Raw genomic sequence first — 24,346 nt, forward strand, 5'->3', positions numbered from 1 at the left:
CTCAACCTGAACCTCCCCCGATGCAATTTGAAGCCACTCCTGAGCCTCCTCCGGACTTAACAATCCCAGTTCCCTCAGGCACTTCCCGTAACACTTGTGCTCCAGACCCTCCAAAGCTTTGCTGCCCTCCTCTGTACACCAAAGATGCCTCACTGTCTTTCCTGCAGAGAGGGGCTCAATGCTGAAAGCAGCAGTTGAGGTGCGGCCCCGCCAGTGCTGAGTACAGGCTGATGATCACCTCCCTGCTCCTGCTGGCTGCACTACTTCTGACACAAACCAGAACGCCATTGGCCTCCCTGCTCATGTCCAGCTGAGCACCAACTAACAGCCCAGAACCTGTTCCTCCCTGCAGCTTTCCAGCCACTTTGTCCCTGTAGCGCTACATGTGGCTGTTGTGACTGCACGACTTGGCATTTGGTCTTGAACTTTGTGCTGCTGGCCTCAGTTGAACCCCAGGGTCGTGACTGGCCACGAGCTGGATTTCACTGTCCACCACCGACCTCTGGGCCCTGCCCTTGAGCCAGTTTTTGCCCAGCAAAGGGTATACCTATCCAAATCATGGGCCACCAAGCTTGCACCAGATTCAGAATCCTAAAGCTGCATCTTTATTTGCTTTGAGTTGCAAGACTCACTCATGCCACCAACAGATCCCTCAGAGATGACTCCAAGAGACCAACCTGCCAGGTGGAGCTGACCATACAACCTCACCCCAAGGTCAGGAGAGGCCCTGCAGCCCTTCCTGATTCCCTTACCTTTACAGAAGGCAAAGCTTCCACAGAAGAAATGCAGCCAGCAGATACCTGCACTGCATCTGCTGATCTACACAGAAGTCCCAGTCAGTCTTTTATTTCTTAGATCTCATTTTCAGCAGATTAAGAAGGATTACCCCATGGGTACAGCAACCGACCAGAGTGCAGGAGATCATTTCAAGACATCTGTAACAGCATGCAATTAACAGCTTCTCCTCAATTTTGTCTCACAGCCTCACTCATAAGATGTTTAATCACCCCCATGACACCTTTGCTAGCAGCCCCTCTACTTCCCTTACCTCCACTACAGGCCTCAGACTCCTCTTTCCTCCCCTTGAAACAGATTCAAGGCAACATCTTTATTTCCACCCCTGCTCATCCACAAGGAAACTGCCTATACGCACATGCAAAACAAGCACAAATTACACCATTAACTTCAGCTTAGTCAGCTCACACCACAGACTAAGTCAATATTTGACAGATATTTAGTAAGGACTAGAATTTATTTAAATTCATCGCATCGCGCCCACAAGAGCGGATTTAGCAGAGGATGAGGGACAATGGGACATGCTGCTTGGGATTTGGAGGGCAAAAAACTCACCACTTTGTAGCCACACAATTTCTTCAACTTGGATACCTCCTGCTGTCACAAAACAGGAGGCGAGGGAAAAGCAGGATTCAAGCTGAGCCTTCCAAACCTTGTGAGGAACAACCAGTAAATAAAGACAGGCTCACCAATAACTCCACAGGGTAGGGATCTCCAACAAGAGATCCTTCTGCAGTGGTGGTCAGCCCTTAAATGGGGTCTAGGAGAGGTGGAGTCAGACTCCACCCTTCTGATCGCACAGGTGCATTGTCTTCACCTGTGCTCCTGTGGTTGACTCAGTGCTCTCCTCAGGTGATCAACCAGTGGTTCAGGCAGTGATTCAACAGTTCCAGTACAGAATAAGATCAGCATTCTTCCCTTTCCAACATAAGAATGTAGATAAAACAGAGACAAGAGCATGTTCTCCCCTTCCTCTGTGGTTAAAGCCTGATACAAAAGCTTCTGGATCTTTGTAACCCTGTTGCATATGCTGGGAAAGTTCTTACTTACATGAGCCCTTGAAAGCAGTACCAAAACTGAAGAGTAAACGGAACAGGTCAGTGAAAAACACAGCAGAGCATCACAGGGAGAAAGGAATTGAAAATAAACAGTGTTTTGATCAAACCTTCCTCTCTGCACTACCGAGGCAGAGCTGCCACCAGCAGAGAAGGCTGCACGCTACAAGCAAAGCTATGAGTATGTGAACTAAATGTTCCTTGTGTTGTACTTAACAGTCTGGGAGATTTCAAACACCAGGCAAAAAATAAAAAATAAAACAACAGGAAACAGGAAACAGGCCCAGGCCCCTGACAAAGCAGGGAAAGGAAAAAGCAGGGAGCAGGACAGATGTAGGCACAGAAACAAAAGCTGAGCAAGAGTTAACTGCAGCAGGTTTGGTTTTCTGTGCTGTTAGCTAGCAGCTTCACTTAGAAAACAACCCATATCCCTGCAGCCTCTCTCCAAAGGTCCCTCCAGTGTCCTCAACTTAGAAGGCCAGTGGCCATTTCAGCCACAGGCGAGAGAGGCTGATACTTCCTGAATCTTCTGCACAAACAGAAACACCACACTGCTCACACAATGGCCAGGCAGAGGCCTAAATTAATACTCTTATAAATGGCCACAGACTTTAATCTGTCCTATTTGTCTGCCCATCCACACGCAGCCTCCCACCCAGCAGTGCCACAGGGAGCTTACCTCATTTAGCAAAAAAAATGCGCCCACAAAGATTTCAAACCCAAAGAAACCCGTTCTGTAGTGCTGCAGTTCAGGTGGCTTTGTGCTTTTAATCCCCTTCACCGTGTAAAACTTAAAAAGATATAAAAGGGTTGTAGGAACTAATTAGCAGAACTTTTCTTGCACCTCCAGACCTACTCTAGCTGGAGAAGCTGAAGGAAATCACACTGACAGCAGTGGACACAAGCACACATCATGCATTTGAAAGCACAAAGAACAAAGGAATGTGAATGTGGGAATTGGAAAGCCTGACAGATTTAACCCAATTTATCCCGTGGCAAATTCTCTACCGTTGAAACATGGGGCATTACATCATCTACTTGCAGGGATCTTTTTATTTTTTTTTCCAAGCTAAAGCATTGTGCTCACAGCTTACAAAACAGCATTGCCTCCCAACAGACTCAACAAAATGAAGGGGTGGATCAAGCTCTTTGCAGGGAAGCACGCACCTAAACTGCTCTGCAAGTTCAAACAGTAGAAGATTTTATCTAGAATTTAGCAGGAAACAGAGTGCCCCTTCAGGCCTATCTACTCAGATTCAAGGATGAAAAGCCCATTTTTTCAAAGCTATGCTGTACAAAGAAAAAAAAATGGAATCACAGAACAATATCAAAGAACATCCCAAGTTGGCGGGGACCCACAGGGATCATCAACTGGGGGCTGAACTCACCCAGCTCTGCCAGATGCTGATCTAATGAGATGGGTGATGGGGTCCCAACTGATCCTTCCTTCCATTCCTGCCATCTACATAAATAGCTGCAGATTCCAGCCCTAGATATCATGCCACCTTAAGGGACCACTCGGAGAGGCGGGGAAGGATCAGCTGCAAACTGAGCTGCTGGAGGCACCACCAGCACCTGCTCTCTTGTTCCTCCTGTAGACTTACTTTCCCTCAATCCCCACACATCTGTTGGTGCAACTTAGTTTCTCAAAACTTGGCAGAACCCTAATTCTGCAGCACCTGCTTTTCAACACTTGTTTCTCAGAGCTTTCTTTGGTGTTTTTGAAGGGCCCAACTCTCACAGACTCTCTCAGCGCAACTCCAAAAACCACAGTGCAGCAGGCTCCCACTGGAAAACTTCAGCACCAGGTTGATCTGAGAGGTTTCACACAAGCTAGTGTCCCAGCTCCTCAAACTCGAGAGCTGACAGATGTCAGAAAGTGTAAGAATGCCAAGCAAGGCATTTCTAAACAGTTAAAGGAGGAACTGCCAGTCTCACCCCCAAGAAGAGAAAGTTTTACACGTAGATGCACTGTTCGTGTGGATCGAGGCCCTCTGATCTGTTTGACATTTTTGCACGGTGTGACCACAAGGGAAGGCACCCAAGCAAGGAAGGTTTACAAGAACTACAACTTTGTAAAATAAGGATTTTTTTTTCCTAAAACTGGTGCAGGTTTAGCATGCAGCTCTTTCACTATCATCCCTCTAGGCATTAAGAATACAGTGAGAAATGCTGGTTTAGATTTAAAAACAATTAAAGGGCTGTTTTAACCAACAGGCACTCGGGGCTCTAAGAATAAAATCATCGAAGTTTAAGAAAACTCCATCTGTGGGAAGTCCTGTCAAAGGTAGATCACCCTCTGAAACAGCCTGAACTGTAATAAACAGAGAAGAATGGGCTTTGCTGTCAGGATGTGATTATAAAAGGAAACAAATAACGCAACAACTCCGTAGTGCTCCATATGGAGATAGCCAGGAGCTGATTTGGGAGAATGTCAAGCAAACAAATTTTCACTCTGAGATTCCAAAAGGTCACTGCAAACAATTACTACAGTGCAATACTGAAAGCAACATATGCCTGTTGCTTTTTTTTTTTCCAATTTAACAAGATATCTTTACAGCTTTAGCTATTACATGGAAGGAGTAACGACAGCAAGGATTACACAGCCACGTGCAGCCGTTGTGCAAATAGCAGGGAACCATTAAAATTGCATTTCAAAGTCAGTAGGCTGCATAAGTGTTCACTTCCTCTTCTCCCTCTGCTTTTGCCAATTGCGTTCCCAAAACAGAGCTCATCTGCAGTTAAAGTGGGGCCAGAACGAAGACATTCCTTGCCATGTATGGGAAATAGTGGAGGTTATTAATTTTACTCTCATAACAGCAGAGCAGAAGACGCAGTAAGGAGGCCTCGGGATAAAAAGTCAGGCAATAAAAAAAAGTGCTCAAATCTCAAAGATGCACTCACATAGCACATGTCTTCCCAGCTGCCTCCCTGCCAAGCAGCCTTCAGAATGGGGCATTTTCTTCTTTCAGTGCCACTACAGTCCCCATTAACAGGGACTGCATGCGTCAGCACAAAACTTTCACCCAGCAGCACGCAGGAACTGAAAAATGAGCATCCTATTCCAGTGACCTTCATAGGCATACACAACAGTGAGCCATTCTTGTCCATTCAGCATGTTCATTTATAACAAGTCCCGCAGCTTCACTAAATTACCCTCTGTGGTCCTGAGCAGATTCAGGATTTGCAATTAGGATAAAAGAGGCTGGGAGCAAGTCCCTGACACCACAGATAAGACCTCAGTATCTACTCTCCACCTGTCCATGCTTTACAATGCTCAGCTACTCCTGCTGCTGCCAGGAGAGGCTGAGCACACGCAGGCATTGCCCTTCTTAAGGAGCAGGCACCCATCCCTACACTCCTGTTCAGCAGCAAAGGAAAGGCAAACCCAGCTTCTCTGTGTTGCCTTTTGAGGAACAGGATAGCTCCTACCCAGCACCTCCCCAGCTCCCAGCACTGGGATACCATGGGAATGATAATCTCTACTTCCTGAAGCTTAATGAAGCATAGAAGCAGGGGAAGGTGACAAAGGGGACTAGTATAATCCCCTCTCCCCCCAGAAGGCTCCACACGAGCATACAACCAGTACACAGTGTGACTTAGCACTGCACTGCCTCAATACGCTCACACGAGCTTTTGGTAAACCAGGCTAAGAACAGGCACAGGGCCAGCAAAGCATCCAAATAAAACATCCCTGCGTAGCAGAACGAAGCTCACAAGAAATTCTCGTGGTGCCACTTCTGCTTCAATCGGTTTTAGGAAGAGGAAATTCACTTTGGTTCTTTTTATAAACCTACTCTATTACATTTGTCAAACAGCTGCCGCTTTCTCTGCCCGATATAGCCAATTCCAGCGGTAACCAAAGGATCGCTGTGGCTGTGCATGTATTATGCATCAGAGATGCACACTAAAACAGACTTGAGATCTGTCTGGAGATTACATGTCACTCGTCCAAGTCAGTGGAACGATACCAAGACGCAAGTCAGTGCAGAGCCCAGGCTGTACCTGCACGAACTGCCCTGAGAGACGCTGTGGGCCTTGCTGCCTCAGTAACGTCACCTGAAACACGAGCTCAGCCAGGCAGACAGACAACAGAGACAAAAACATCTTCCTCCCTGACACCTCCTTTCACAAGGAAGAAATAATTGTGCCGCTCGGCCTTTCTAATCAAGACCGCCATCCTTGTATCTTTAAAAGCCATTTGCAGAAAAAAAGCAGATCTGATTCCTAAGGAAGAAGTGTCAGCTTCTGTGCAAAAGCCGCGAGATACCTGCCAGCTCCAGCTCAATTGCTGCTCCCAACTAACTGCACCCTTGAGACACTTGCAAGAGACTTGGTGCTATCCTTCACTGCCACGAAGTGAAAATGAAGTCAGCAAACCCTGGAGGCAAATGGGAGAGAGCAGAGACAAGATTTCTTTCCATCTTTTATTCTTTGCATCGAGTCTTAATTCCTGTTAATAACTCTAAAATTTACATCAACAGTAACACGCAGCAGTGCATTTCAACACAGCCCAGCAGCAATAAATCAGAGATTCCCTGTGCTGTACTTTTAGGAAGAGCAAAAGCACCAGCACCCAGCACACCACCACCATTGCAAGGTTACCTCCCACCTCTTTCCATACCGTTGTTTTTGTTTCCAGATGCAGGGTTGAGAATTTGCAAGGGAAGGCTTAACACCAGCAAACTGTCAGACACCTCAGTAATTAGTGGCAGCTTCCCAATACATCCATCTCTGGCCAGGATTCTGATAGCTGGCTCCTCCTCAATCCCCACATTAAAATCAAGGCACACAAGGTAGGCAGCAGATCCATTTACAAGTACCCAGGGCTTCCCATAAGAGATCCTAGGGAAAGAAATATCTTACCTAAACAATGCCTGCTTGGTTTGTAGGTTTTTTTGTTTGTTTGTTGTTTTTGCTACGTGACTGCTATCTTCATTAATAACCTGAGAAAGATCTTAGTGTGCTCCCTGACATACACTAGATGTACGGTGCATTTCCGGGAGATGATGGGCACCTGTATTGCATGTATCCAGCCAGCAACTTACTTCAAAAAGAAGGATGCAGGATTGTGCTGCCCTGCCTTCTGCCCACCTGCTGCTTACACATCACTGCTGTGACATTATTACTCCACTTACACCAAAGAGATTGGGTCTATTTTATTTACAGACCATTGCAAATTTCCCTCAAGACACAAAGGCTTTATGGACCATCCAGAAGAAACCCACAAAGCAGTTCACCTCACACTCCACATATCTGGGCTGTGCTCTCAGCTCACCACTTGCCTGGCAGCTCTTCTTGTCACAAGCTCCAGCACTTTCATGCCAACCTTGTCCACGAGTCATCTGCATGTCAGCAGTACTCTGCAGCAGCACCAACACAGTCCAGAACACATCGCTTCCCCCTAAGTGCCTACACAGAGCAGACCTGCAGTATAATTACTTCCTCATGCCCATAACAGAAGCAATAAAAGACCTGCACAAATCCCATCCCCACACGCGTTACATATGATGTGAAGGCATTTAATAAAGGAGAGATTAGATAATCCTCCCCACATTAAGTGACGTGCTTTATTCCATCACATCCAAATCTGGACCAAAGGTGTGGTACAAATGCATATGAGACAAGGAAAAACAAAGCATATCTCCACCCTGAAAAGTTAGGGGCATGCTGATGGCACGATGTAACAGAGAGCGTTGACTGCTTTAATTGTGCTGCCTTTATACAAGCAAAGGATTCAGTTTCCAGTGAATTCATCTTCTCTTTGGCCTTAGAAAGTAAGTACTCAACCTGTCATAAAGCATCCCCTAAGGAAAACCACACACGCAAGGAACAACTTGTTTCCTGCTAGATGACATTTCGGCATTCTGACACATAGAATTCACTTTCAAATGAATTCAGATATGACCAACACACTGGCGCAGATTTGAGATGGCTCCACAGCTCCACATCCCCTTCCTATGACACAAACTCATACAAAACAGTAAGAAAGCTTATCCTGCAGAGCCAGATGTCAGGACGTGTGCTTCAGCACAGCAGTGTGCTCACCAAAATGCAGCAGGAATGGGAACCATCCTCAGGCTATGTGTGCTGACAGCATCCCCGAGAAGAACATCCGATAAGAACATACCTCTGAGTACTGTGAATCATGGGGAAAGCATTTTGTGAAACAGGACAGGTAAAAGGTTAACCAGCTGGAAACTATGCAGGGGAAAGAAAGTGTTATCTGTACAGTGGGAAATGTTATTAGCATTTTGTACTAGATGAAACTTGAGAGGGTTTCCTGCATTCATGAGTTAACCCCATGTTCTCATACTGCTCTTGCACAGTTGTTTGCATCTGCAGCAAAATGACAGAGGTTTTCTTAATGCATCAGAACTCATGAAGGGGATAGGCAGAAAAAGACACATGCCCAACTCCATGCAGTGAGATCTCAACCATTCAAGGAACTGATGGTAAGGATGGTACATCAGACTACCTGTAGTTATTAGTGGGAGTCTTCAGGTTCCCTTACCCTGGACAAACAGCAAAGGTTACATTTGCTTCATTCTTAAGTGTCAGTTTTCTGTATTTCACTCACTGTGAACAACAAGGGACAGGTCTCTTTGTAGCCACCGTGAATGCCACACAGCCCTGAAAACCCACTGTCAGCCACTGCCACTTAGGAGGGGCAGATGCCAGCAGAGGGAGTACTGCACACCTGTGTACTCCTTACATAAATGCCTGAGTAGATGAAACTGCCAGCAAACACCAAATTAAAAAATATGTATAGGGAGTTGCTTCAAAACTGTCACTGCCCTGCAGGAACAAGCCAAGGAAACAGCCACAAAATGCCCCTTCAGATACATCTGTGATAGAGTCAGTCCTCTGAACCCTCCTGCTGGCAGCAGGCATCAGTTCACCAACAGCAATGAACTCACAAAAATGGGATTTCAATCTGTGCTTCAGAACTGAACTGAGACTGTGACTGCTGCATAACAACAACTACTCACTGCTCCCACCCCAGGCCAGATAGGGATCAATTAGCTGTGAGCCTTGGAGCTGTACGTGCTCCTGTCTTCATCCTTCTTACCAAACCCCAAAACCTCAAACTGCCTTTACACCTCTTTTCAGGCAACATCCACCTTATTTGCATCCAAGAATCAGACATCTCAGCTTCAGGAGCCAGCACAACCACGACAATCACCAGTAAACAGCACTTTAAAGTCTTCTCCGAGAAGAAAATTGTGGGCTCTGCTTTTGAGGATATGTCTAAATTGCAACCACAGCTCTACAAGCACACTCAGGGCAGCCTTAGCCCAGCAAAGCACAACATGGGTTGCACAGACAACTGTCTGGCCCAGCTGCGTGCCTCAAATCCCATGCAAATGCTACCCCAGCAACTGCATTCCAGCAAAGATACAAGTAACCATACTGAAACTTTCCATGCCTGAATACGCACATGGCTATCCTTGTCTTTTTCACAGCCCCCCATGTATCCTGCTTGCTTGAGTTGTTATTTGACTTAGGGTTAGCACGTTACAGTAACATAAGAACTCCAGCTCAGGTTAAAACCCAGTGTTAGGAACTGCTTCAGTTTGTTCCCAACACGAAAAGGGGTTTTCAGCACAGAGTAGGGAAGAGAGACAACAAGCACAGGGAAAACCTACCTGCTGGCAAGGAGACCTGATCCAGTGACCAGGTGGTCCTTCCCAGTCCTGTATTTTGTGGGATTTCCAAAGCAGAAAAATTGCCTCTGGACTAGGAATCCCTGACATCTGACCGTTATCATCCTGGCTTCAAACAGCTGGCACATCTGGTTAGCTACATCTCCTGCCCTGGTGGAACTGTTATGGGAAGGGGAAAGAATGTCCTGGGTAAATGGGGGAAGGTGACAGGAGTCAAACAGCAGGGAGCAGAGATCTTGGGAAAAGAGAATATACACAGACAGGAGAAAAAAAAAAGGTAAACTCTAACAACATTAAGATGATGATACTGTGGGATTTCAAAACTTAATACAGAAAGCAGATTTGAGGTAGCCTCTGGCTCCCCACATGCAAGCAAGCCCTCGTAATGCATCAACAACATTCAAACCCTTGTCTGAGCAGTGACATGCTACAAATACCCAAGGGAAGATGATCTTTCCCATCCCACCTTAACAGCACACAAGCAGCCTTCCAATTTTGCTGCGTACCACTGAGTAACAGCCTAAACGACAGCATTTCAACAACTGCAGTTTTCTTGTTTTGCACATTTGCTGCTTTTGCTCTGATTTGACAACTGCCAAAAGCCATCCTCGCATGCAAACAAACATGAGAGCTAACAGTCTCCACTTGCAAAACTAGAGAATATCAGAAAACTATTTTGGACTTCCCTTCTGCAAAGAGACATCAAGAAGTTCAAGAACTGTCAGTACCCCAGCTGAGCTGCCAGAAGAATTTGGCTGTGCCGTTCTCAAATGAAGACAGCCCATTACTCCTGCACCAGAATCTCTTAACACTGAGCTGAACTGATGCAAGCTCTGGTTTCTGGAATGACAACTGGAAAAAAAAATGAAATAAAAAAGAAGCATCACAAAGCTGTAAAGCAAATATGGTTAGAGCCAGGTGTACCAGCAGGACCCTCAGGTGTGTGAAGGTTAAAAGTGGGGGGGGGAAGAGTTTTCCCATCACCCCAATCTCAGACCGTGGTTCATTTCTGATGCTACCTCTGTGTAGAAAGAAGTTTGGGGTTATTATTTGAGGTATGTTAAAGCCTGAAAACATGCAAAACGCACCCAATGTGCCAGGAGAGTTATTATCTCCACTATAACAGAAATATCACTCGAAACACATTAGCAATACGAATGTCAGACTTCCACATCTCACACACCCATTTCTCCACAAAAGCAGACCCGCACATGACACCCAATACAGGAAACAAAGTTATTTAATCTCCTTCTCGCTGATACCAGACTCGCCACACGGAAACCCAGAAACGCTGAAGCCAAGCTATCCTATCAGGGCATCAAGGCACGCTTATCAGATGCATGCATAAGCAACAAGAGAGCAGAAACCAAGGGGAGATGTGCTCGCTGCCAATGCATGCAGCACCAGAACGGCGCTCCTATAGCGGATGCTACACCCACCCAACTTCCAGCCCCTCCGGGACGCGAAACCGTCTGGCTCAGGGCGTAGCGGGAACGCGTTAGCTCACGGTTGGGTCTTTGGGATTAAGGAAGGAACCCAATGTTTTTAAGGTCGAAAACAGCACAAACCTCAACTTTAGCCAGGAAGGGGAGGGCGCGGAGGCGGGCGCTAGGCCTCGAGCCCCCAGACCCACCTGAGCACGGGGGCAGCGGGCGGGGCCGCGAGGCACAGAGTGACCGGGGGCTTTTTGCCCCACCCCCCTCCATCCCCGAGCCCTCGCCCCCCTGAGGGACCCCAGGGCTGTACCACCCCCTCGGCCACGCGAGCTCCCCCCGCCGCGTGGTACGACCCAGCCTACCTCTCGGCGCCTTCACTTCACCCTCCCGGCGGAGCCGGCGCCCGGTTCCGAGTGGCTGGGGGGGGAGCCACAGCCTCCGCCTTGTCTTCCCCCTCCGGCTGCCCTTCCCTGCTCCCCCCCCCAGGTCCGGGCGCAGTTGGTTTGTTCCGAAAAGCCGGCCGGTTTCCTAAGCCTAAACCGCTGGATCCCTCACGTCTTCGGCCATTTCCGACCGAAGCGGCGGAAGTTGCCGAAGAGGCGGCGGAACTTCACGGCCTGTTCCGAAGGGCGACCGGAGAGAGCCGAACTGCTGACGGAGATAGCCGAAGGGCTGAAGGGGCGGGGGCCAGGACGGCGAAGGAGGAGACTTCTGTCCGGAAACTACCGAGAACAGCCGAAGTGGCGCAAGAGGCGGAGCGTCGCCGCCCCTATCCAGAGGGGCAGGCAGGCTCGCGCGCATGCGAACTGCGGGGAAGCGCATTTCCCGCCTAAAAGTGGGCGCGTGCTGCCCTCGCCGCTCTCCTCAGCGAGGGGAGGCTGTGATGGGTCTATGTCCTCTCACAGCGCTGCTTGTGGGTACCGCCGCTCCTCAAGCTCCAGCCTGGGCAGATGGGATTAACAGTCCAAGTTATCACTCAAGTCTGGGCAAAAGTGGTGTGAAATATCATTCCTGGCTGTAGCACAGCGAGCAGCAACGTCAAATTTACGCTGATGAGCACCAAATGTACCACGCAAAAGATAGTGATGGAAGCAAAAGAATTAGGAGGAAAAAAACAAAACAAAAAGCACTGGGGAAATAAAGGGGAGAAAAAAGGCAAGGAATGGTGGCAGCCATCGTCCTACAAGAAAGCCAAGTCCAACAGCTTCAGCACTTCTTGTTTATTACTTCATGCTCTTTCATTTGACATATTAGGGCCCCATAAAGCTCTTCATATCTGTGGGTATCAAGTCTCACCCCAAAGCACAAAGCCAGGCAGCTTGTGGGGGACTGGGGAATCTGAGAGAAGAAACAGATTTATCCGCATAGGAGAGGGAAGGGTGGCAAGCGTGGCATAGCTCCAGGAATCTCTGCTTTAATAAAACATGAGCACTTCAAAACTGCGAGAAACCACTTTTCCACCGCTCTGCACCTTTTTTTAACAGTCATTTACACATGAGTAAAGTATGCAAGGAGAAAACAACTTTTATCCTGATATAGACAAGTGGTGAAGGCAAGAGGGGGAGCGAGTCTACTCTGTGATGGGAAAAGGATGGAAGGGCAGGAATGGGTACTTTAAGGCTCTCAGAAACAGCATTTTATGTTTTTCAGGAAAAAAAAAAAAAAAGGACTATTAGCTAGGATAAAGCTAAAATGGACACCCAAATTGTTGAACACAATGTGAGGTTACGCTGTCCACCCTCCTCTACATGGAGCTCTGCTCTGCTGCCATATACATATCCCAAAAGAAATATTACCATGTTCCAACACCCTCATTTCCCACCCTTTGTACTATCAGGGCTTTTGTTTTCTCACGGTCCGCTCATGCATTATGTATCCTAGAACACATGTAAGAAATAAAGCTTAACGAGCAGTCTTTTAGCTGCAATGAATGACAATTTAAACAAACATAAGCAGCATGGAATAGTTACCTGCCTCCTCTCCTATCAGAGGAGAAGCCTTTCACTCTTTCTAGCAGCTCTCAGCCCAGTTTCGTTAAGAATAAGCCTTAATGCACAGCCCCAACTCTGTTAAAGACTTTAAAACTCACAGGCAGCTGACAAACCTGACAGAGGGGCAGAGACCTGCACACACTCAATTCCCAAAGCATGCAAATGTAGAGCCACAGAATCACTGGAAGGGAAGGAACCTTTAAAAGCCATCTGGTCCAACTCCCCTGCAATGAACAGGGATACCATTTTTCCTTACCTGGACCAAATTCTGCTTCTCATCTCCCTTGTAAGCTTTTTCCACCTCCAAACACTGATGTTTTATCTCTGCTGTAGATTACACCGAGTCATTTTGAGCGGGTATTAAGAGTTTTGGAGCCAGCTAGTGCACAGCCCTGTGGCATACTTCCATGGCCTGAAATAAACCTCAGAAAAACATCCGTTCCTCTTCAAGGGAATAACAGACCAAGGGGAGGACCCTGGACTTTCATCTTCTCCCTGCCAGAAGTTCAGTCCTTCTGGCAAAACTTTTTTAACCTCTTTCTCCTGCCTCCCACACTACCACGACCTGACCACCACAGGTCTGGCAGACTCCACAAGCCTCGTGGGATGTTATTAGACCACACTCCTAACCTCAGCCAGTCCTATCAGATTCCATAGGATTCAGTCACTTGTTAGCCCAGGGCGCTCTTGGTGCTCGACAGGTAAAACACATCTCTGGTACACGGCTCTCAGCCCCAGTGGGATGACTTCACATACATGGTAAAGCTCCATTTGCAGTCCTGCTGAGGCTCTGACTGCCTTTGTCCATCGGGTATCTCACAGGATGCTTTACAAGAGAAAAACAATTAATCTGGAATGCTGGCCGAATTCCAGTTTAAGTAATAACCTTTGAGTGGTTTACATTCTCCCCACAGTTTTGAGTGAACGTGGATTATTTTTCCCCTTACTCTCTGCCATAAGAGCAGTGGCCTGGTACTGCTCGTGCTGTTGGAGCAGCTGCCAGGCTCTGCGTGGCTGCATTTCAGCGACAGGCAAAGCCATCTCGTTTGCTTAAAGAAAGCACTGAGAAGAACCCACGGGCACAAGAAGTGCTGTGAATAATACACTGAATTGCTGGGCATAGAGCGAAGTGAGGGCTAGAGCATGTCATGAAACTGTCTGAATGGACATAAGAATGGATGCATGGACATAAAGCACAAGAACTTTTTCCTCCAGAATGCCAACTCAGGGCTGGACCCAGCTGGAATCCAACAAGCAGAGACTCCGAACTCACAGCATCCTGCTCAGGGAAACTTCGTCACCACGGCAGAAGAAAATAAGTTAACAAAAGCAGCAGAAGTCCTCAGCAAGATGCTGGGATGTCTGAAGATACGAGCTGGCAGTAAACAGGCACGAGGAACAGAACTATCTGTTCCCTTGTTCACAGAGGCCCGATCAGTGCTTCTTATTTTAGCTAGGTATTTGAGAGAAAGAACATAACGAAGAAAGAAATGGGGTAGGTTTTAAGATGTGGATCACGCTCAGAGTACATCACATTGCACTGCCACACATTATTAACAGTAAACATTCTAGAAAATTTCATTAAATGATTGTATTAAGCTCTGTTTATAAAACTATACTTAACCAGAATATGTTATTACCTTTGGAGAACCTTACGGGCAATTTTAGTATTTCAGCAACAATGTGGTTAAGAGAGATTAGGACAGTGGTTACAAATACACCGTGAGAGAGCAGATGGCTCAGAGGATGGGTAATGAGACAGGGAGCTTTCCTCCTCCCCCAGTGTGTCCCAGATCATTAGCGACTGAAAGCTGTTACTAGCACTGACTATTTCTCACAAGCAGTTTATTCACCCAAATATGATTTTGCTCATCCCAAAAACTGCTGGCAAACCGATTTCAGTACAGCAAGTTCCTCCAGGCTGTGGCAGAGCTACACAGTGCCAGAGGGAGAAGGCAGAGGGTGCTGCCTTCCCACCTCACACGTCTGTAACCACTCACAGAATTGTACCTCATTTTTGTGGACCTTGCCCGCATTTCCTTCGCATTCATTACAGTTACCTCAAAAACAAAATGCTCTGAGTCACGCACAGCCATTCTGTGCGTGGGAATTGAGTCCATCCAGGTGAATTCAAGGCGAGGTTGGATGGGCCCTGGGCAGCCTCATCCAGTGAGCAGTGACCGCGCATGGCACGGCGTGGGTCTCCATGATCTTTAAGGTCCCTTCCAACCCAGACCACTCTGATTCTTCGACTCGATGACTCTGTGAAAAATCAGCGAGGCCTCTCCCACCTTCACCTCAGCCCTTGTGGGATGCACAGTACAGAAGGTGAGTAAGCCATAACACGCTACGTGTTGCTCTTTTTATCTACACTTAACTCTATCACTCTTATTTAAAGAAAAAAATGAGTCACGCAGCATAAAAATATATATAGATGTATCTACGTCAAATTTAAACACAGAAAACTAAAACCAAGGCAAGTTCACAACACTCCTGGAAATTTCAGTGACTGAATAAGGATGGGCTCCAAAGCAAGAAGCAGCAATCCATTTCTGCAAGATGCTCTTGGATTCTTGAAGTGCTACAGCCAACGGTGCTTCACCCTTATCTCAGAACAGAGGCTTTAAAGTCTCCCAGAGACACACAAAAAAGAAGACACATCCAAATACCTAGACTACCCCAAGCCCCACCCTGTAACAGATGGTGAGGTTTCAAATACAGAAGCATCTGGTAACCACTGGTATGAAAAAGCTGGCAAGCCACAGCTTATTCTGTTCTACTAAATATTCCATAATTGGAACTATATTTAAACAGGGAGTTAAAAAGAAGCAATCATTTCACTTGTATGTAACATCATCCCTGAACACCTACATGCTGTAACTGCAGTGTACTTGGGCACTGTGCTCCTGTCTACCAGAAGCACGTTTTTTAAATAAGCATTCAGCAGTATTAAAAATGGAATTAAAAGTGAGTGTAAAACAAGCAGCTCAGCCCCTCCCTGCAAAGCACGAAGCATCGTGTTAAGCACGCGCTTTGTTCCGTCAGACATCCACGCTCAGGGCTCTGAGTCTCCAGTACTTCAGCTCACCCTCAAGTCCACTCAACTCGAAGGGCTTTGACAACTTGCCAGAGCACCAAGAGTGCGTGGAAAGACTGGAGGAACTCACTGAGACCTACATGCACAAACCAACCGTTCCACCTGTCCTCAGGGCCAGCTGCCACGTGAAAACCAGAGAGAATACTTCCGACACAGGGACACAGAATCACAGAGTACCCCGAGTTGGAAGGATAAGGATCTCTGAGTCCAACTCCTGGTTCCACACGGGACCTCCCAAAAATACAGAATAACACGTGACTGCCAGAAAAAAACTCAGCTAGAAATGATAGTCAGACTACATTCGAGAAGGTCAATGAACACATACACATCTGATTAAAAAAGAAAGCACTCTCAAGACCCCAAACCAAAGTCAGACCTGAGCATGCACATTGCACACGTAGCCCCAGATGTGCACTCCCCAAACTCTGCTTAAATAATCTTTTGGGACAACAGTCCACAGATCTTCCTGTGAACTGAGTGAATCAGCTGTGCTTGCTGGAAATGCAAAGTGATAGCATGCATAAAATGATCCTTCTGGATTAAAGTCACTTTGGGAAGATGCTGTAAAAGGCTGTCTGCTGAGATTGTGCTCGAGGTCCGCTGGAGACCACACCATCAGATCTGGATGTGTGCAGAGAGCATTTTAAAATGACTAGAGACAGAAAGATGCACTCCTAGGAATTGGCTGATAAGGGAATCTTAAATTTCAGGTCTAGAAGGAAGAACAAATAGCAACAGCAGGGCCCTAAGTCCTGGCTGCAATAGCTGACAGACTGCTTTCTTTACAAAATGGTCACTGAACAAACACGAGGTGATCCTGCTGCAGGCTTCTGGCAAATAGCGAGCATGTTGTAATAAATAGCTGCTCATGATCACTCAATTCGAGCCCACTTTCCACAGATTGGTTCAGCTTAAGCAAAATAAAGGTAGGTCTGCAAGGCTTTCAATTCAAACAGAAAAGTTGAGTTTGTGACTCCCACCCACCCACCGTGCCCACTGCCCACATCCCTCAGTGCCACATCCCCACAGCTCTGGAGCACCTCCAGGGACAGTGACCCCACCGCTCCCTGTGCAGCTGTGCCACTGCATCACCGCTCCTTCTGTGTGAAGAAATCTTCCTAATACCCAACCTGAAAGCACAACCCATCTGCCCTGAGCATCTGAATGGAGGGGTGAATAAAAAGCACACAGAGGCAAGTTGTGAGAATACACAAATTAGACAGAGCCACGGTGAAGCCTCCAGGCTTAATAAATACAGAAGCACCTGGTACCCAGATGGGATGCTGAAAGGGCCATTCCACGACTATGACAGAGGGTGAAGGTGGGTTAGGAAGAAGCCTGCCTGCATTTCCCTTGCCAGGGGCAAGCTAAGCAAAAAACTCTGTGCTGCTGAAACACCAAGCATGCAAAAAATGCTCATGGTTTACACGAAACCCAAGCTAAAACTCAGGATTATTCACAAGCTCAGAAGTGCAGAGATGATATTTACCAGCTAAGAAGTGCTGGGATGAACCTTCCCAGCCTGCACTTGAAAGTGCCAAAGTGTGTTTGGCATTCTCAAGCAGCAGCAGCACAACACACCATCGACACCAGCCCACCCCAACCAGCAGCTTTCTTAATGCAGAGGACTCTGTGCAGAATATCTCTGCTTAAGGAGGAGGCAGCGCTTGGGCAAGCTGTGGCATCAACTGCACACAAGACTTGAGGATAGAGTTTGAACTGAAACACGAAAGGTGTGGAAATACAGAGTGTAAAATGCACCGTCAGATCCAAGTTACATTGTGCCAGAATAACACAGCATCTGCCTTGGAGAAAATAACCGGCCTCTTTTGACAAAAGGGCATTCAATCTTATTTACAGGGATTTTAGCAAAGCAACAACAAATCTGGGGAATTATTAGCAAAGGGGGGAAACAGGAATCGATGAAGGGAACTGTGAGATCGATGATAAGTGCTGCTGTGCGTTAAGTGCTGCAGGATTTTTTAAAAGCATCGTTACAAAGTTAAATAATAGTAAATTATGGTCACCATTTTAAGCACATTTTATTTCAAGGCCAAAAAGTTACTATAATGCACCAAAATGATTTAAATGGGAATATCTATATATCTATATATATCCAGGCAGTACAGGACTGCTGCCAGAATCTACTGCTAAAATAGGACAACGGTTGCAACTGTGCCTTTCTCAGTGCAGAAAGGATACTGTCTTCTCTCTGCAGGTCACTCTGTCCCATTATTAGTCCATCAGAAATGGAGAAACCAACTCAAAGGTGAATCATTAGGAAAATATTTCTTTAAATGAAAACCTTCTATGCTTTTGAAGTAAACCATGTTGCATAATCCCATTAATACACTTTATGAGGCTCCATCTTCATGGCTTCAATAGCTATCCGAGGGGTCTGAAGTCCTCAAAGCTTATTCAGAACCATTTGTTCTCATGCCCAAACTCTGATTTAACTTAAGTATCTCTTCTCCCTCTCTGGTGTTTACGACAGTGTATTTATACAGCAGGAACATCATTTATTCTCTGCCTGCTTTTCCTACTAGCTTACCACCCCAGCTCCTTATCATTTTGTCCTCTGCTCTGCACATCGCTTCCTGCAGATTCCCTCCTCTGCACCCGTTAGAATTCTGGTCAATCTTCCACCTGCATGGCCAGGCACGAATGCTCAGTGCACTTTAAACAACACTTCACCATCACTGACAGCACTGCGCTGATTTCATTCACATTTCACTGTCACTAGTGGAAATAATGTGGTTGACAAACACAATTGTAGTATGTCCTTTTCACCACGGAATTTGATGCTTGAGAAATACATTCCAGTCCCATTCTAGGAAACCTGACTTTGTATCAGAGTTTACACTATTTTCCCTTACAGACAAACTGTCCTGAAGCCATTCACTCCTCTCCCATTGATACCTTACACTACAATTCTCTGAAAGGAGGTTGTAGCAAGGAGGGGGCCAGACTCTTCTCACAGTTAGCAGTGACAGGATAAGAAGTAATTGCCTTAAGCTGTGCCAGGCGAGGCTCAGGTTGGATATTAGGAAAAATCTACTCCAAAAGAGCAGCGATGCAGTGGCACAGCTGCACAGGGAGGTGGTGGGGTCACCGTCCCTGGAGGTGCTCCAGAGCCATGGGGATGTGGCACTGAGGGACGTGGGCAGTGGGCACGGTGGGGTGGGCTGGGGTTGGACTTGGAAACCTCAGAGGTCTTTTCCAGCTTGAAGGATTCTATGGTTCTCTTATTCCTGGTTTGATGAAATCTCAGAATATTATTTTCTGCTACTCCATTTGTTAATGCAGTAACTAGCAGCAGTCCTGAGACAGTCCATGAGGAACACCACTCATGCCCACCAATCCTTTTTCAGCCATGCTACCTTTTCTTCTGTGATGACAACATTTCTGGATGCAAAGCAATACTCTAGTTCCAAGTGACTGATGTAACCTGTCTTGCTTTTTATTTTTAGTCTTTTTCTTTCCCCTAATTAAAGTCTGCCTTTTGCTGCTGGAGAACAACAAAGGCTTATTTCTGTGTAAACCGGGCCTCTGGATAACGGGAGAGCTCTGCTACTTCTACAGCTGAGCATTTGTATAAATTAATAAACTATGAAAGCTAACACATTTTATGTTAAAAATGGTAAATGAAGTTTCTTAATGAGCAGCCTGACTTTTTAATTGTACGTAGGATTTATGCCACGAGCTTAAAAAACAATTAGAATGCAGCAAAACAGCATGTAAGACTTGCAGTTAAATAAGATTTAGTTAAATGTGCTGAATACACAGCTTAAACTAAAACACTTCTATTGTACAAAGGAATTCTGCAGCCTATAAACAGAAACAATTTCATCCACTCAGCAAGTCTTCAGGTTTTCAGAACTTGCAACAGAATTAACTTCTGTCCCCACAGAAAGGATGGACTGGCAGATCCTACCCTCATGCAAATGAATGTGGTGAAAACTGTTCCACTGAATGTTTTTGGGTTTTTTTTTAACCCAGAACACTTCCACCATTCACTTGCACACCAGATGCTGTTACCAGCAATTCGGTTAGCAGATCAGAGGAAGAGCAACATCAGCAAGCAAGGGTAGGTGGGAGCAGGGCTGCCGACTGCAGTCCTGTCCTAAATGTTGGGCAATGTTGAGCACTTGATTCTTTTAGGGCAGTTTTGGGGCAGACAGAGACCGTATTTCTGGAGTCCTCTGAGCTGCAGCTGAAGAAGCTCATCAGAAACCCTGAGATCATCCAACAGATCACAGTGCTCCTGTTTAATCAATCCAAATCCCAAGAGAGCAAGAATCCTGAGAGAGAAAGAAAAAGTAACAATTCGCCCTTCCAATTACAGCAATGTTCCCCCAAAAGCACTGTGCAGAACTTTAAATTCATTCCTGCTTAAAGAGCACAGAATCCCAGAATATCCCGAGTCAGAAGGGATCCACATGGCTCAGTGAGTCCACTCAAGATTAAGGAAAATAGGAAAATCCTTTTATTTCCTTTTGGTAGTGTGACAGAACAACACTGCATTTTCTCTCTCTCTCTTTTTTTTTTTTTTTGTAATTAAAAACTGGTTGAACATCGCAGTGCTATTATACTTGAAGCAGTAGAAGAGGCTGAATATACAGCATCGTAAAAAGATGCCACTGGGATCAGTTAAAGCCAACAACATTGAAAACACTGAGAAGGAATGAAGCCAAAAACACAGAACCAGATTTAAACTTGGCGTACGCCGTGGCAGGAGGCCAGAGGAAGGAGAGCTCACTACAGGAGCAGCCAGGATTTCTGTGGGATGCAACTGGGGCATCCAGATACCAAGTGGCATCAACGGCTCAGCCAGGCAGCCCCGCAAAGCAACGCCCATTCCAATGGCTGAGGCTCCATCCTGGCAGATAGGAACTTCCCACTCACCATATTAAGCCCTACAATTAATAAACACTGAGCTGTCATACACCACTTTCCATCTTCCAAGAGCTCTGAAACCAACTAATCCCCGCAGCCACCTCCTGGGGTGCAGGGACTGCTTAAAGACTGGGATCAAGGTAAATGCTGAGGTCACTGGGAACAGCTCCTAAAAGGGAATTTTTAAAACCAGTTTGGCAGAAGGCAGAAATGCTGTGCTCCCAGACACAAGGCAGAGCTTCCTCAGGTGCTCACAACTTCGAGTATTTCCCTCAAAACCCAAATCCTCATTTATGAAATTAAAATCTCAAGTGGCTACAAAACTGACAGACAGTGCAGCTCAGGAAATAAAATGGGCACAGTGACAACACGATGGAGACCAGCAGGAAGGTTTGGCCACTTGCATTTCAGCTGGGCTTTCACCAAAGGAAAGAAGCAAAACCTCCTCGTTTGCCCTGAGAAAATAAGAGGAACTGCTCCACGCCCCAGTTTTTCCTCCAGCAAATGGAATTACCTTACAATTTTCAAGAAAGCCTCCCAGGCTGCCCTGAGAGGTGGTGGGGTCTCCTTCTCTGGAGACGTTCCAGACCCACCTGGATGCCAACCTGTGCAGCCTGGGCTGGGAGCTGCTTGGGCAGGGGGTTGGACTGATGATCTCTGGAGGTCCCTTCCAACCCCTACAGTTCTGTGCGTCTGTGAAACAAGTTCAGGCTTACAACACATTCTTGGAGGAAAGACAGTGCAGAAATGCAGAACAGCTCTGTTACAGAGGAGACGAGAACTGAAAAAATAATTTTAAGAGACGCTGGAAACAACAATATGTTCCTAAAGGGAGAACAAACCCAGCACGCTGGTGTTTCTAAGCACCTTAATGCTGTTATCAATAAGCCCAGACACATCCTTTCCACAACGCACCGACAATTGACTCAAATGGATGGCACTTTGATAATGCGCCTATTTGCCTCTCAAGCCGAAACAGATAAAAATTCAAAGATTACACATCTTTGGTATTTGTATGCTAATATACACAGCTTTAGGGAAATTGCTGCGACTCAGCCTACAATTCATTCCGTGCAGGCAGTGACACTCAAGTGCCTACTGGCAATTTTCAGACCGCTCGCAGTGAATCTTACGGCTGCCATCAGTCTGATGTGCTATCTGTTCTGCAAAAACCTGTCAGGAGCACCAGGCAGGCTTCCCCGGGTGCAGGTAGGCAGGATGAGAGCTGACTCATCACCTTTTGGTCCTTCCATCCCAATTTGTATAGTTTCACTTTCAATTTGGTTTGCCCGTGCTGTGTGAGGAGGTGCCTGGTGCACGTGTGTACAAGGGACACCACGAGATGACTCGATTTTAATTCCATAGAATCACAGAATCACACAACCATTACGGCTGGAAAAGATCTCCAAGATCATCAGGCCCAACCATCAACCCATCACAACCGTGCCTGCTAAACCGTGTCCCTAAGTACCACATCTATCCTCTTGTTAACAGCTTCATCTCCTTGGTTTTGCTGAAGGAAAAAAAATGGACTTGCAAGAAACCCTGCTAGAAGGAAGCACCACCATCCCAAGTCGCTCCTGAAGGCTCTGGCTGAGCAGGCAAGCAGCTCTGCCTCCCGCTCAGCCACAGGTTTCTTCTAGGGACAGTTCTTCCCAACCCAACCCCCCACAGAAACATAGAACAATTTTTGCTGTCAATGGAGACCACCACCCACTGACAACAAGGGGCTACGCCTGGTTCCAGGTGACAATCCCTGCCCAGTCTGCTCACACTGGCTGGGCTGCAGCTCTCCCAGGGCTCAGTGAGCAGTGAGGGCTGTCCCTCTGCCTGCTTCTCTTCATAAGTTCATAAGTTCATAAGGTTGGAAAGGACCTATAAGATCATCTAGTCCAACCATCCTCCTATCACTATCTCTACCCAACTACTAAATTAAGTCCTTTAGCACCTCATCTAAACGCTTCTTGAACAGCGCTAGGGATGGTGCCTCAACCACCTCCCTAGGCAGGCCATTCCAGTGCCTGACCACTCTTTCAGAAAAGAAATGCTTCCTCAGGTCTAATCTAAATCTTCCCCGGCGCAACTTGTGGCCATTCCCTCTCGTCCTGTCATTACTTATCAGGGAGAAGAGGCCTACCCCCTCCTCACCACAACCCCCCTTCAGGAAGTGGTAGAGTGCAATAAGGTCTCCTCTGAGCCTCCTCTTCTCCAGACTGAACAATCCCAGCTCCCTCAGCCGCTCCTCATAAGACTTGTGCTCCAGGCTCTTGCACTTGTGCAACCTTCATTAGCTTTGCAGACCTGTCTCTCTTCATCAGGCTTGGCTGAAATCCTCCTGCAGGTTCAGGAGGGACAGGGGTGGTGCAAACATGCGTGGTGAGATTGGATGAGTGTAACTTAGTAAGGAAACAACATGGATGCCAATCATGAGGGCAAAACAAGGGAGTGCCACTGCAGAGCCAAGCAGAGAAATCTCAGTGAGACAAGCTAAACATTTTGGCATTGCCACTGAGAAAAACAAAAACCAAAAAACAGTACTCGGATGTACTCAGGAATAAGGAAAATCCACATTAATTAAAAAAACAAATTTTTACATGGGCAGACAGTGATAGGACAGCAGGGAATGCTCTTAAACTAAAAGAAATGAGACCTAGGTTAGACATTAGGAGGAAATTCTTCCCAGTGAAGGGAGTGAGGCCCTGACACAGGCTGCCCAAGGAAGCTGTGGCTGCCCCATCCCCGGCAGTGCTCAAGGCCAGGCTGGATGGGCCTCTGGGCAGCATGGGCTGCTCTGCTTTTAACAAGGCTTGGAAGTGTGATGAGAAAAGCACCTCTTGCAGGCTTGTCTTGGCATCAGGAAGCCTGCAGTCATGAGACTGCAGTTTTAGTGGCCACAAAGACAACCTGGACAGCAAAAGAGTGCAGAAACCATCTCTGGTGCTTCAAGCTAGCAGCAAGGGGCAAGGAAGGGGCTGAAATAATTCTGTCAATTCAACAGCAAACACGGCCTATACGCAGCTAATAAGCTACTCTGCACTTAAAAATGATAGCCAATATTACGCAGATTACCTTGTTAACAGTCACAGGGTGAAAACTATATCTGTTCATGCAGCAGTTGTCTGTGCACAGCTCCTGGGCACCGTCCCCACCTTCTTCCTCTCTCCAAGCCCTGCTTCAACAAGTAGCTGGGCAAACTGATGAATTGCAGTGAAATGATCTCGCTGGGATGCCTTCTGCTGATGAATGAGGAATACCCTGCCAGAGCTTCCTGATTTCGGGTGATGGATTTCAGCCTGGGCTGCAAGACAATTCCTCGTGCCTGACAAGCTCAGCTATTTTCACTCTTAATCTTTATAATGTTTGATTGAATAGATCCAAGGTCATCATTTCCACCTAGGTGGTTGGTCAG

At 46.7% G+C, this 24,346-nt stretch overlaps 1 protein-coding gene across 4 annotated transcripts in view; it reads right to left on the reverse strand.

Annotated features, from left to right (window-relative positions):
- EXTL3 (exostosin like glycosyltransferase 3) overlaps positions 1-11,570 on the reverse strand; it is a 97,356-nt gene extending 85,786 nt beyond the window's left edge. For all 4 annotated transcript variants that reach the window (XM_065730496.1, XM_065730493.1, XM_065730495.1 and 1 more), the window contains exon 1: positions 11,316-11,570. The gene's annotated coding sequence lies outside the window, so the exon portion shown is untranslated. The remainder of the gene's footprint in view (positions 1-11,315) is intronic.
- Between the last annotated feature and the right edge of the window lie 12,776 nt (positions 11,571-24,346).

The sequence above is a fragment of the Cyrtonyx montezumae genome, unplaced genomic scaffold (assembly GCF_038088225.1).
Source record: "Cyrtonyx montezumae isolate F1298 unplaced genomic scaffold, pur_monq_1.0 scaffold_13, whole genome shotgun sequence".
NCBI classification, from domain to species: domain Eukaryota; kingdom Metazoa; phylum Chordata; class Aves; order Galliformes; family Odontophoridae; genus Cyrtonyx; species Cyrtonyx montezumae.